The sequence below is a fragment of the Fukomys damarensis genome, unplaced genomic scaffold (assembly GCF_012274545.1).
Source record: "Fukomys damarensis isolate Sample0158 unplaced genomic scaffold, DMR_v1.0_HiC HiC_scaffold_37, whole genome shotgun sequence".
NCBI classification, from domain to species: domain Eukaryota; kingdom Metazoa; phylum Chordata; class Mammalia; order Rodentia; family Bathyergidae; genus Fukomys; species Fukomys damarensis.
Window position 1 is genome coordinate 34770727 of NW_022900949.1, and position 12994 is coordinate 34783720.

The following is a 12994-nucleotide window of genomic DNA, read 5'->3' on the forward strand; positions in this document are numbered from 1 at the left end:
TCTGAAGTCTCATCTGACCCAGAAATGGTGTATGTGTTGCTCGACTAAGATGATTTCCCTGTTTTTGGCATTGACAGATGCTCATTTTTCTATAGGCTCAACTTGAAAGTTCTTAGTTGTTGGATAGGAGGGAAAGGTTGAGACAGATTGAGACAAACTTTTTCAGAATCTCTCTCTCACTGATCTTTAGAAGAAACATGCCTCACAAAAAGAGGGAGGAACAGGCCGGGGAATTTAGCTCAGTGGTGCCATCACCTGCCTCGCAAGTGCAAGGTCTCCCAAAAGGGAGGGGGGTTGGTACAAAGTACAAAGTGACAGGAAGAGATCAGAAATGAGATCGGAGAAAAGCAAGTTTTCTCCTGTAAGACTCACGATGAGTTACTGAGAAAGCTTGCCCATGAGTTGTCACTCAGCCTAGCAAGGTGACAGTGGGGACTCTGAAGAGCTGAGATTGCCTCTTCACCAGCAGAAGATCAGACCGGAAAGGAAACGCAGGCAGAACAGGCTTGGCATTCCCCTTCCTGAGCATGGAGGGGGTGTCGGCAGATCAGGGAATCCTGTCCTTCCAGATTTAAGGTCAGCAGCCATATTGTTGCAATTAACTGGCTGAGGGAATCTTGAGTTTATAAGAGGCATTTATATTTCACAAACTAGATTTTATTAAAAAACCACTTTACACAATTTTAGAAGTTCACATTTTGGTTCAGTATCATAGTTCGCTAGGGGACCCTCTAACATTATTTTTCCCTAGCACCACTCGTCTGAGATAAACAATAACCATAACACCCAAACAAGTCAAACAAGGAACATCAGGAAATCCAACAACTAGTAAATCAATACACAAAACAGGAATACAGGAACCTGCCTGCAAAAATAAAATGTTGCATCAAAGAAACATCACAATCTGCCAATGTTCTCAACTGAACTTTACCACCATTTGACAAAAAACAGGGCATAAAAGGATGAGTATAAGCATGAGTATAAGGCATGAGCAAGCAACTGACAAACAAAAATGACAATTTCAGATTGACCAAATGGGTCATGATCCAGAACCCACGAGACAAAAGCTAGCTCTTAACCTCCTTCCAATTATCTCAATGGAACTTTCAAAATGATACAGGAGAAAAATAAGTAACTCTCAACCTGCTAGATGTCAGACGTGCCAAATTCACGCTTCCTGAAGTCAAAGAATGAATTCTAAGGGACGGTGGAGGTAAAGAGTAGGAAGATTTATTGGGGAATAAAAATGGGAGATAACAATGGCTCCTAAGAGACGGGAGGAGTCCTGAATGGGTTGTCCAAGATTTTTTCTTTTATGTTTTATATTTTAGTTATTCTCTTCCAATTTTTTTCAATTACTTGATTCTTTCTTTAATGGAAGGTGTTCTGGTATTAAATCCATCTATAAAGATCTTACTTTTGATGACTATGACTTTTTGTTTTCAGTTTCAGAATTTCCATTTGGTTCTTTTTATAGTTCCCAGTTTTTTTTTTTTTTTGCCTAAATTCGATGTAATTCTTTTACAACCTTGAATATCATTTTCATAATTAAATAAGTTATGGTTGCTATGTGGTCACTCACAACTGCAGCAAGAGTCCCTATAGATTTTTTCCTACTGCATGTTGTTCCATTTTTCTGTTCTGTTGTCTCATAATTTGCCAGGTTATTTTTGGTTACTATGAGGAAGTGCATTTGCAAAATTGCTTGTAGCAAGTCTTTGAAGTTTAGAATATAAGATCTTTCTACAGAAAGGCCATACATTTACTTCCAGCAGGAGTAGATTGCAACATTTTCAAGGATCATTCTTATGTATTACAGTTTACAGTTTTTTTTTTCAGAAGGGCAATCCTTCAGGATCCCAAGCCAAGCAAGACCTCGTGTTTTACCAAGGCTCTTCTCTCACCTGGCACGTCATGGACTCCCTCAGTCCCTCAGTCCCAAAAGATCACTCAGTTTGCTTGACTTTCAAGCCTCTTGACTTTCCCTTCCAAAGTTATTAATGTCCTGGGGATAAAAACGTGATTACCATGACCAAGCAATTTCTTTGGCTCTCTGACCCTTGCTAACCCTAGCTTAGTAACTCTTACTATATTTTAGTTCTCTGAGGCCTTCACGGCAGAAAGAGGATGGTTTCTAATGACCTCATTTGCTATTACCAGAAGGGAAGTCCACCAGTGCCAGCTATTTTCCACACACACACACACACACACACACACACACACACACAGAGTTTTAAAACAGCTTTGAATAAAGAAAATGCGCCTGTGATGATCACCAGACCAGCCACCTCAGAAGCAAGGTTGATATATTCCTTAGGCCTGGCAGGCAGAGTGTGTAGGGCATGCAGTACTTAAGGGGTTACAAAATATAGTTATGTTTTCTAAAATGTTTTTATTTATTTTAAGGGCCCATAAAAATTCCTTAATTTATTTTAAGAAACAATTCTGAAATATGCATCCTTTTAATATGCTAATATATGTATGTATTTCTCTTCAACCGGCATATCATAAAATACAATTTAAATGAGCTTTTTAGTGGAGATAGAGCCCACAAAAGGAAAAGTACCTTGGGCTCACTAAAGTCATTGTATGGTCTTGTTTCCAAACGCTTGAATCACAACTGTATCCTTAGTTCAACAATCATCCCTAGCCAACTTTTTGTTTTTTTATCCAATAGTTCATAAGTTCATTAGTGATGGAAATAGTACAAATTTCAAACCAAGCTGCAGTGACCTTTTTGAAACACCAAAAAAAGTCCGCCTTTCAGGTGGTTATGTTTTAGTCCCACAGTAGCATTTGCAGTCTCATTACTGTTGTTCTTCAGGGCTCGGATGCCTTTGCCCTCGACACATTTGTTTGTGGCCATAACCAATGCTGTCCTTAACTTCCACGCCTGTTTCATCAACCTCCATCTCTTCACCCTCCTCTCGTGCAGTTGGAGTCTGTGTATTTTCTTGAATGTCTGCGACAGCTTCACCTTGAACCTTGAATTTCTCACTGCTGACTGAGGTTGCTGAGACAAATCCTCCATCGTGGCTTCCCCCCAAACTCTGTAGGCATCTGAAGCTGGACTCTTACAGACATCTGGTTTTGTGGTAACAAAAAGGATATTCTTAGATTTCTGGATAGCGACTCTAGTAACCCTGTGACCTGCCAAAGACCCAGTTTAGACGTAGCCTACCGTGCCTTTCGTGCCTTCTTTGTTTTGCTTTGCGGACTGGTTCTTCATCGATTGCAGTTGCGGCCGCCGGCTGGCCTTGTTGTGTGGTTGCTTGTGTGGAATCTTGCTCCTCCAGCTCTGCTGCTGATTCGTCACGGTCAGATTCTGTTCCAGACCCTGTCTCAGACTGGGGCCGTGGCAGCTCCTGCTCCGTGGCAGGGATGGCTTCTGTGGCTTCACTGGGCATTTTGTGCAGGGCCCTAGCCAACTTTTTATATTTTATTTATGTATTTATTTAGACAGGGTCTCACTATGTGGTTCAGCTGGACTTGAACTCACTGTGTAGCTCAGGCTGGTCTCAAATTCACAGCAGTCCTCCTGCCTCAGCCTCCTGAGTGCTGAGATTATAGGCATGCCCTGCCATACCTCACCACAGTCTAGTTTTTTTATTGTAAATGTTCATTGCATTTCTGTATTGTTTTGTCACCCAAGTGTGCTTCTATAAATATAATTTTATCTAGTGTTCAAAAGTTTTGTCTGAATTTGAATTTCCTTTCATCTATACATTATTCTGCATCTTTTAATCTTGCAATTGGTCTGTTGGAGAACAGGTAGGCTCTGCAATCTGGAGAATCACCCACTGTCTGGCTCCCGCTCTCGCACACAGCCAGCTCAGCTTCCCTCTGCTCTGAGTGTTTTCTGTTACAGTCATCTGGGTCCTGTCGTGTTGTCATACTCAAGGTTGACCCCTTGGGTGAGGCACTGGTCTTTTTTTTTGTAATATACGAAGCTCTGGTGCTCTGCTCCACCAGTTCCCATGTTCCTGTTTCTCTAATTCTCTTGTTTTTCTGGTGCTTGTTGTGTAATTAATTCCTCGGGAAGAACACGTGGGGCAAAGTGTTCTCTGAGCTCTTCAGTTGACATTTTGTCTATATTAAACTTTCACTCTTGAAAATCAGCTTTGTTGGATGTAAAATTTTCTGCTTACACTTTCTTTCCTTGAGAATCGGGACGGTTAATTTTATTTGCCAGCTGGCTGAGTCATGATGCCCAGGTATGCGGTGAAACATTATTTTGGTTGTTTCTGTGAGGGTGGTTTTGGATGAAATTAACATTTAAAGTGGTGGATTTTGAGTAAAGCAGATTACTTTCCATAATACGGAGTGGGTATTACCGAAGCACTATGACTAGAACAAAAGACTAATGAAGGAATTTTGCAGCCGAAGTCCTTTGACTTGAACTGCAATCTCTCTTCCCTTGGTCTCCAGTCTGCAGGCCTCCCCTGTAGACTTTGAACTTGCTGCAGTCTAATAATGTGAGCCTATTCCTTACAATAGATTTTTTTCCTTCTCAACGCACAACCTATTCATTCTACTTTTCTGGGGGAAATATCATTTACTTCCCTGTTTCTTTGTGTGTGTGTGCAAATAAAGTTTGATGTTGAAATGGTTGTTAAAAATTGAATTTTCTTTCCTTTGTTCCTTTTTCCAAGACTCAGAGGATTTTATTTAAGTGCAGGACTCAGATCCTGTATGTGTTTTGTTAGATTTATTCCGAAATTTAAAAATGTTTTGGAGTTATTATAAACTGTATTGATTTTAAAATTTATTTTCCCATCATAAATTGCTAATATAGAGAAAAAAGATTTAAATTTTAGCCGTAAACTAATGATTGGAGTTAAAATTTTTTTTTGTAGATGTTTTGGTAATTTCTACAGACCATTAAGTGTTGTGCTTAGGGCCAACTTTATTTCTTCCTTTTTAATCTGTATGTCTTTTATTCTTTTTCATGCCTTATTACTCTAGCTAGAACTTCAGCAGAATGTTGAAAAGGGGAGATGAGACTGAATCTCCTTGCTTTCTTCTCAATTTAAGAGAAAACATTCATTTGCATACCCCTGGGTACAATGTTCCTGTAGGTTTTGTGGTAGATGTCCCTTATCAGACTGAGGTCCTTTTCAATATGCTAGTTTTCTGAGCATTTTTAAAAAATAAATGCTTTTAAAATTTTTAAAAAATAATTGTTTGGTAAATGCTTTCGCTGCATAAGTGATATGATCATAATGTTTTCTTTTTGTTAGGTTATTAATATGGTGGATTACCCTGATTAATTTTCAAATATTGAATAATCACTGCCTCTATGTGAAAAATTCTAAGTGGTTTTGGTATAAAATATTGAATAGTCATTGCATCTATGTGAAAAATTCCAAGTGGTTTTGGTGTATTATTCTTATCTATTATAGGGTTGAATTTACTAACACACTTTTGAGAGTTGTTATATTTATGTTCATAAAAGGGATCTTGTTTGGTAGTTTTCTTTTTCTTTTTTTCTTTTTTTTGTCTAGTTTTAGTACCAAAAGTTTTTGTTGACTTTTATTTTTCTCAAAATATGGCATAATAATTGTGCCAGTTATTCATTAAAAATCTACAATAGAGTTTCCATTTTCTATTGGAATAATACTGCTAATTTACCTTGTATCAAACTTTTAAAAATATATGTGGCTTATTGGTAAATTTCCCTGTTCCTATCTCTTGGTGCACTTTCTCCTACTCGAATATCCAGGCCTATTGTATTAAAGATATCCTGGCTGCAATTCCCCAAGTGTGCCAAGCAGTGATCGAATTCTAATTTTTTCACCAGTCATTTTTCTACTTCCAGGAATAGCCTATATCCACATTTATATGTCTATAATGCCATCTGATTTTTCTGGGTTCATTTCAGGTCACCTCGATATAAAGAATGTTCTCAAACTCCAGGCCTTGCTGAGTGTTTCCTTCCTGACACCTGTTTTTGTCTATATTGATGCCTATTGTAGCCCTGGTTTATATTCAAGCTTCTCCCTGTACTGCTTGCTGAGTACTTTGAAGACAGGAATATTTTTTAAAAGTATCCAAGTACTTAATACAATTAAGTGCAGAAGTGACCCTCATTATATGTTTGCTGATAAAATGAAAGGACAAATATCTTAGACCCCTCAGTGTCGTATGCATTTACTGAGAGAAAGCTTTATGGTTTTGTATTCTTTGCCTAACAAGGAACTTTGCAAATATTTTTTATAGCTAATATTTGAAATCTTAGATGATTCAGATATGAATTATGGTCTCTATTGTGAATATTTTCAAAGTATAATTTTGAAATGCAGGCATTCCTCACTTATTTATTTTTGGTACTGGGGATCGAACTTGGATCCTTGCACTTACGAGGCAGGCAGCGGCACCACTGAGCTAAATCCCCAGCCCTTGTTTATTTTTTTAAAAATTAATTTTATTGGTGCATTTTAGGCATACAAAATAATGATATTCATCATTGCAGATTTGTACCCTTACATAAACATATCTTTTTTTTTTTTTGTACCAGGGATTGATCTCAGGACCTTGTGCCTGCAAGGCAGGCACAGGGCCACAGAGCTAAATTGCTGGCCCTTACGTGATATATCCTGATTCCTATTTTTCCCCATTCCTCTGCCCTCCCTTCACTCCTTCCACCCCTCTCTGTTTACGAAGATTTTGTTTCCATTTTTGCACTTTCTCGTGTTAATTCCATTCCCTCCTCTCCTTTCCCCTGCCCCTCTCACTTCCCCTTCCCTTTTTCCCCTTGTCTTCCTATTTCACATTATCTATTTTATTATTATTATTATTATTGTTGTTTTGGTACCGGGGATTGAACTTGGGCCCTTGCGCTTGCGAGGCAAGTGGCAGAACCACTGAGCCAAATCCCCAGCCCTGACATTATCTATTTTACATTTTGATCCTTATTTACACTTTGAGTTTCTCATACCAGAGAAGCTGTTCGGTATTTACATGTGTGTCTGATTTATTTCACTTAAGAGTATTACCTTCACGTGCATCCATTTAGCTATAGATGTCTCTAGTTTCTCATTTTTTATGGCTGAGTAATATTCTATTTTATTAAAAAAACATATTTTCTATATCCAGTCTCCAGTTGATGGGCAACTGGGCTGTTTCCAAGTTTTAGCTATTACAAACTGTGCTGCTATGAACATGGGTGCACATATATCGCTGTGGTAGGATTCTTTTAATTCCTTTGGGAAGATACCCAGCAGGGGAATAGCTGTGTCAAATGGAACGTCTGATCTTAGTTCTCTGAGGTGTGTCCATACTGATTCTCACAGTGGTTGCACCAGTCTATACTCCCAGTGGGGAAGGGTTCCTTTTCCCCCACAGCCCCAGCAGCATTTGTTACTGGTTGATTTCATCATAGCAGCCATTCTTTCTGTGGTAAGATAGAATCTCAGCGTTGTTTTCATTTGCATCTCTCGAATGACCATGGATGTTGACCATTTTTTCATATGTTTATTTGGTATTCCTACTTCTTTGCCTGAGAAATGTCTGTTCATTTCAGATGCCCATTTTTGGATTGGGCCTTTAAATTTGGGAGGTTTATTTTAAGTTCTTTATATATTCTAGATAGTAGACCTTTGTCTGAGGAACAGCTTGCAAAGTTTTTCCCCCCACATCATGGGTTGTCTCTTTGCCCTGTTGGTGCTTTCTCTTGCTATGCAGAAGCTTTTTTGGTAAGAAGAGATCCCACTTGTTGATTGTTTGTGCTAGTTCATGTGCAACTGAGGTTTTGTTCATGAAATCTTTTCCTACACCAGTGTCTTCAAGAGTAATACCTAACTTCTCTCCCAGTTTAGTGTTTCTGTCTTAATATTTACAACTTTAATCCATTTCAATTTTAGTTTAGTGCATGTTGAAAGATATAGATGATATTTGCATTTGTAAGTCCAGTATGGGTAGTAAGTCCAAGCATCTGGTTGTAAGCCCAGTCATTAAGTGGGTAGTTTGTTAAATGAGGAATATCTGTATATATGTTTTGCTATATAATTGTGAACACAAGTTTGGGAGAGTAAATGTAATTTATGGGGATCTTAGCACTCTAGTTATTAGCTAAGATTTCTGAATTTAATGAGTTCCAAATATAAGATAATATATCAGTGAGTCATTATGATTATTTCCAAAAATTTAATAAATATTGCATGTTAACCCTTGATGAAGTTGTTTAGCCAAGTAAGGAATTCTTTGCTTTTGAATTTGTTTTGTTTTTTTAAGACAGTTTCTCACTATGGAGTTGAGACTGACCTGGAACTCAGTATGTAGCTCAGGCTGGTCTTGAACTCACAGCGATTCTCCTGCCTCAGCCTCCTGAATGCTGGGATTACAGGCATGTGCTTGACCATAATTTTGTTACATGGCACAGCAGGAATTTAGAGTGACAGTTATAATCATTGAATAAATAAGTGCTATTTAATAATCATAACTTCGAACACAAAATCTTATAAAACATCATGTACATGAGAGGGCTATAATACAAGGGTGTTAACAGCAAAAATGAAATCATTTTTATGACAATTTTTGTAATACTTTGTATTCTTATAATTATTGTTTCTTGAAAGTCTAGCTTTGAGAAATGTCTCAATAACAGGATTCTGGTGAATTGGTTTCCGGTGAATTATTTAAGATTTTGTGGTTAATTTGATCAGAAGAACAGATGTCATTCATGAATTAAATTTCTTGAACATATATGCATTGTTTTATAACTTCTGGTGAGTCAATGTTTTCTGTGAATTGCTTTGACTTCTTAGTAAGCTTTGATAGGAGAATTACATACCTCAGCACCCAAATCTCAGATGAGTAAATTGCAATTCCTCTCAAGAGACTTTTGTCTTTTCCGTGAATAAGGCCAAAGGGGTGGGTACCCTGGTTGTTTCTTAGAAATTTTTTAAAGTTAGTATTCTAGCTTTGCTTCAGGCTGATATGGAAAGAAGATGGTGTGCTGCTTTATGTAAATATAGATCAGGACATAATTTGAACAGCTATCATTTCATACATTTATCTAAAATATTTAGATTACAAACAATGACAAAAATTTGAAAAGCCAAGCTAATTTTTATAGATGGGGAAAGTTGGTTTCCATGCTACTGATTGGTTATAATAATACCAACAATGAAGCAGTCTTTGCCACGGAGGCTCAATTTCCACCCCTGAATATTTCATTATGTTCTAGAGGATGGGGCAGGAGACCACTACAATGATGTGCTAGTTTCCGAAAAATTGAAGAATTTAAAATTTTGAACTTGGTTTTCCAGGAGCGTATTGTGGTATGTTTGTTGAGGTAGAAGGATAAAGCATATCTTATGCAATAGTTAACTAGACTGATTTAGAACTTGTACATATTTAGATGTGTGGTATGCAGGTTTTATTTCTACTCGTATTCCCTGAAAATGTTAAAGATAGACTTGATCAAAGGAGTCCATTAATGACAATGTAGCATTATAGCAGTTAAATGAAAGTCAGTGGCACAGAATAATTTGTGAGAAGATTCTTTTACTAACAAAGGCTAGTGAAAAGATCACTGTTTGGGCTTTCATTAATTATCTATTATTGTATACCAAATTATCATACATTGAAATAACATTTACTTTCTCACAGTTTCTGAATGTCAGGAATCCAAGAGCAGCTGAGCTCAGAGTTTCTCATGGGATTGCTGTGAAGATTTGGCCAGGACTGTGTACACACTGGGCTTGGTGGGGCCAAAAGTTCTGCTTCTAAGTCCCCAAAGTCTGCCTGGGTGACCTCAGGAAGTGACAGCTGTCTTCCTTCATAGTAAGGAATGTAGGACACACACACACACACACACACACACACACTCACACTCACACAGAAGTTATTTTAGAAAGCAATTTCAGGAGAGATCACCAGCATTTCTGTTATGTTCTATTGCTGTTTCAGACCAACCATCTAGTTCTACGTGGGAGAGGTCCACACAAGGGTAAGATACCAAAGACCAGAGATTTTTGGGACCATCTTAGAAGCTGGATACCACAGAACGCTTTACTGAATATTTCCAGCCTTTTGGTTTTTGCTCACATAATTCTGTCCCATCTCAGGGACCCTGTGTTCATAGCCTTTGGTGATGGACCCTTTCTGTTGATCTTGCCTAAGTGCCCTACAATCTATCCATCCATCTATCTATCTATCTATCTATCTATCTATCTATCTATCTATCTATCTTCAGTACCAGGGATTGAACTCAGGACCTTGCACTTGCCAGGCAGGTGCAGCACCACTGAGCTATGTCCCTGGCCCCTACTATTTTAAATTGCAGCTTGAATGCCACACTTTAGAAAGGCCTTTCCTGATCACTCAATATACAGTGATACTGTTACATCATATTTTAATTCTGTGTGCCCAGAATGTAAATTGAAAGAATGGATCTTAGTAGTGATGTGACCTTGGGGGAAAAGATGAGCTCTCCAAATCTCAGTAGATTTATCCGTGATTAATGGTCCCTTGCCCTCTTTCAGTAAGCCAAGTTTTTGTGAGAACCTTACTAAGCTAGGATTTCTATACCAATTGATTAGATCTTTATTGTTGGCTAGCTATTGTTTTTATTTTTTTCTCTGGGGCAGAAGGATGTTATTTTTCCATTTTATTTTTCAAATTCCCTTTATTCACTTGCATTGCAAGATAGCTTTATTTTTTCACTTATGTATTCACCAGACTATTATTGCCCTGCACATGTCTTTTTTTTTAATGGTTTTTTGAGACAGGGTCTCACTGTGTAGTTGAGACTGACCTAGAACTCATTATGTAGGCCAGGGTGGTCTGGAACTCACAGTAATCCTCTTGCCTCAGCCTCCCTAGTGCTGGGATTACAGGCGTGGGACACGACGCCCGGCTCCCTGTACATGGCTTAGAGGATTTATTTTGAATTAAATCTATGATTCTGTGTATGAAAAATATTCAGCTGTGAGCAAGGTTTGTAAGTTTTTTTTTTCCAACTGTAAAATGACATGTGGTTTGGTGTCACAACTAATCATAGTGGCTCACTGGATCTGGGAGATGATATGTGTTTTTTAAGAAGCTTGTTAGATGCACAAAGGAGCAAATACCCAAGGATCAAAGCAAACTTTTAATAATGTTCAATTGGAGTTCTGGTCATGTTTGAGCCATTCAGAGTCTAATCAGTAAAACCCCCTGAGTCAATAACTGCCTTCTCCTCAAATCCTGGCAGGTATCTATTATGCTGCACATTAACCACATGGAAATGAACATATGGTTATTGAACACATAACAAAACAGACTCTGTTGGAGAATGTTTCCTTTAGGATACCTTAAAACATTCTTGAACAGAACATTATGTCGGCTACTTCGCAGCCCTTCTGTTCCTGGGCTCATAGGAGGGAAGTTGCTAGTCCCTTGCATTAGGAGCAGTAAACACGCACACTGTAGGAAGTTGGAAACCTTAGAATTTATTTACTCATTCAGAAAGAACCATGAGTACCTTCCAACGTGAAAACCACACAATAGATGGAATTCCTTAAAATTTCAAGACATATGTTTTCTTTCAGAAAGAGGAGGGAGGAAGCATTCAAAAGAGAGGAAACATATACTGAACCACAGCCTAGATTAACTTGGATCTGGTTAGTTTCTGCTCCAAACTAACGGAATTTCCAAGTTTATAGTAAACAGAAAAGAAATTGACGATCCAGAGTGTATGTAAGAAGTCACCTTATTTGAGTGAAATAATTCAAATCGTAACTTTTTAACATCTATGTTCAAAAGGAAGTTTTTGGATTAGCCATGCTTATTTCCTAAACATTCTGTAAAGTTGCAACATAAATTTAAATAATAATTATTTATATGTACACACATTTGTGTATGCATGTACACGTCCATGTATATATGTAAGATGGGGAAATGTTTTGGCCAAGATTCTAAACTGATAGACTTCAGATATTAAAGAGACTGGTGAGACTGATTATCCCTCAGGATTCACAAAAACAGAGTGGGAATCAGGTGGGTGATTTTCGTCCCGCCTCACACCTTAAGGATACGAAGAGTGTAAGAGTGGAGACTGAAGGCAGGTGTGTGAAGGGAACGCTTGGTGTGCTGGGGGTTCCCTTTCTCTCTCTCAGAAGGAGGGTCACGGAATGGCTGGAGCCTCGTGGGAGGAGTCTGAATGGGGCTGCTTGAAAAGCAGGATTTGTGTGTTGTGTAAGTGGGGTATGTGGGCTGAGTTCTCTCTGAGAAATGGACAGGGAGGAGACAGCTGCCGGCACAGCCAGGCTTTGACTGACCTACATCTGAGATTGGTGGATAGAGAAGATCCCAGGGACTGAATGTTGGCCATGGACTACACACACACACACACACACACACACACACGTGATCCGGGGAGATCGACTAATTAATTTCTCTTTTATCTTTCTCAATAGAATCCTTGGAGGGACGATTGGCCTGTAATAGAGGGAACTGCAGGTATGGCCGGATTCCTAGGGCTGCATTTATGAACCACAAAAGAGAAACTTGAACTTCACATTGATTTATTTTTATTTTTATGTTCTTGAGACTGTGCCTGAATGCGTGATCCTCCTGCCTCAATCGACTGAGATCTGGGATTCCAGGTGTGTACCACCATACCCGGCGCTGAACTTCTCATTGAGAATAAAAACATTTTTTTTTAAAACATGGTACCAGGAATCGATTTGCACCTGGCAGGCAAGATGATGTGCCATTGAGCTACATTCCTGGCCCCTGAGAATAAAGTTTTGATTATCATTTTGCATAGACACGTTAAATACGGACTTAGGCCTTTGTTAGGTGTGTAAAGTGACCACAGGGTTGACAGGTACCTAAGAGAGGTTAGAACAGTCATGGCACCCATTTGAGCTTCCATCCAGGGGCTCAGGAAGAAGCTTAAACATCCACCCATTCCCAGGGGGTCACTTCTTAGAGGTGGAATTGGAAATACAGATAATGGGGTTACTTATACATTTGACTATGGGTGTTTCCACTCCAGAGCGGTGTT

At 38.6% G+C, this 12994-nt stretch overlaps 1 long non-coding RNA gene across 1 annotated transcript in view; it reads left to right on the forward strand.

The window, feature by feature from the left end:
• Window positions 1-12556, forward strand: part of LOC104857758 — a 33301-nt gene extending 20745 nt beyond the window's left edge. The window contains exons 4-5 of the long non-coding RNA XR_778951.2: window positions 12402-12444; window positions 12535-12556. This is a non-coding gene — a long non-coding RNA (uncharacterized LOC104857758). The remainder of the gene's footprint in view (window positions 1-12401; window positions 12445-12534) is intronic.
• The last annotated feature ends 438 nt before the right edge of the window (window positions 12557-12994 follow it).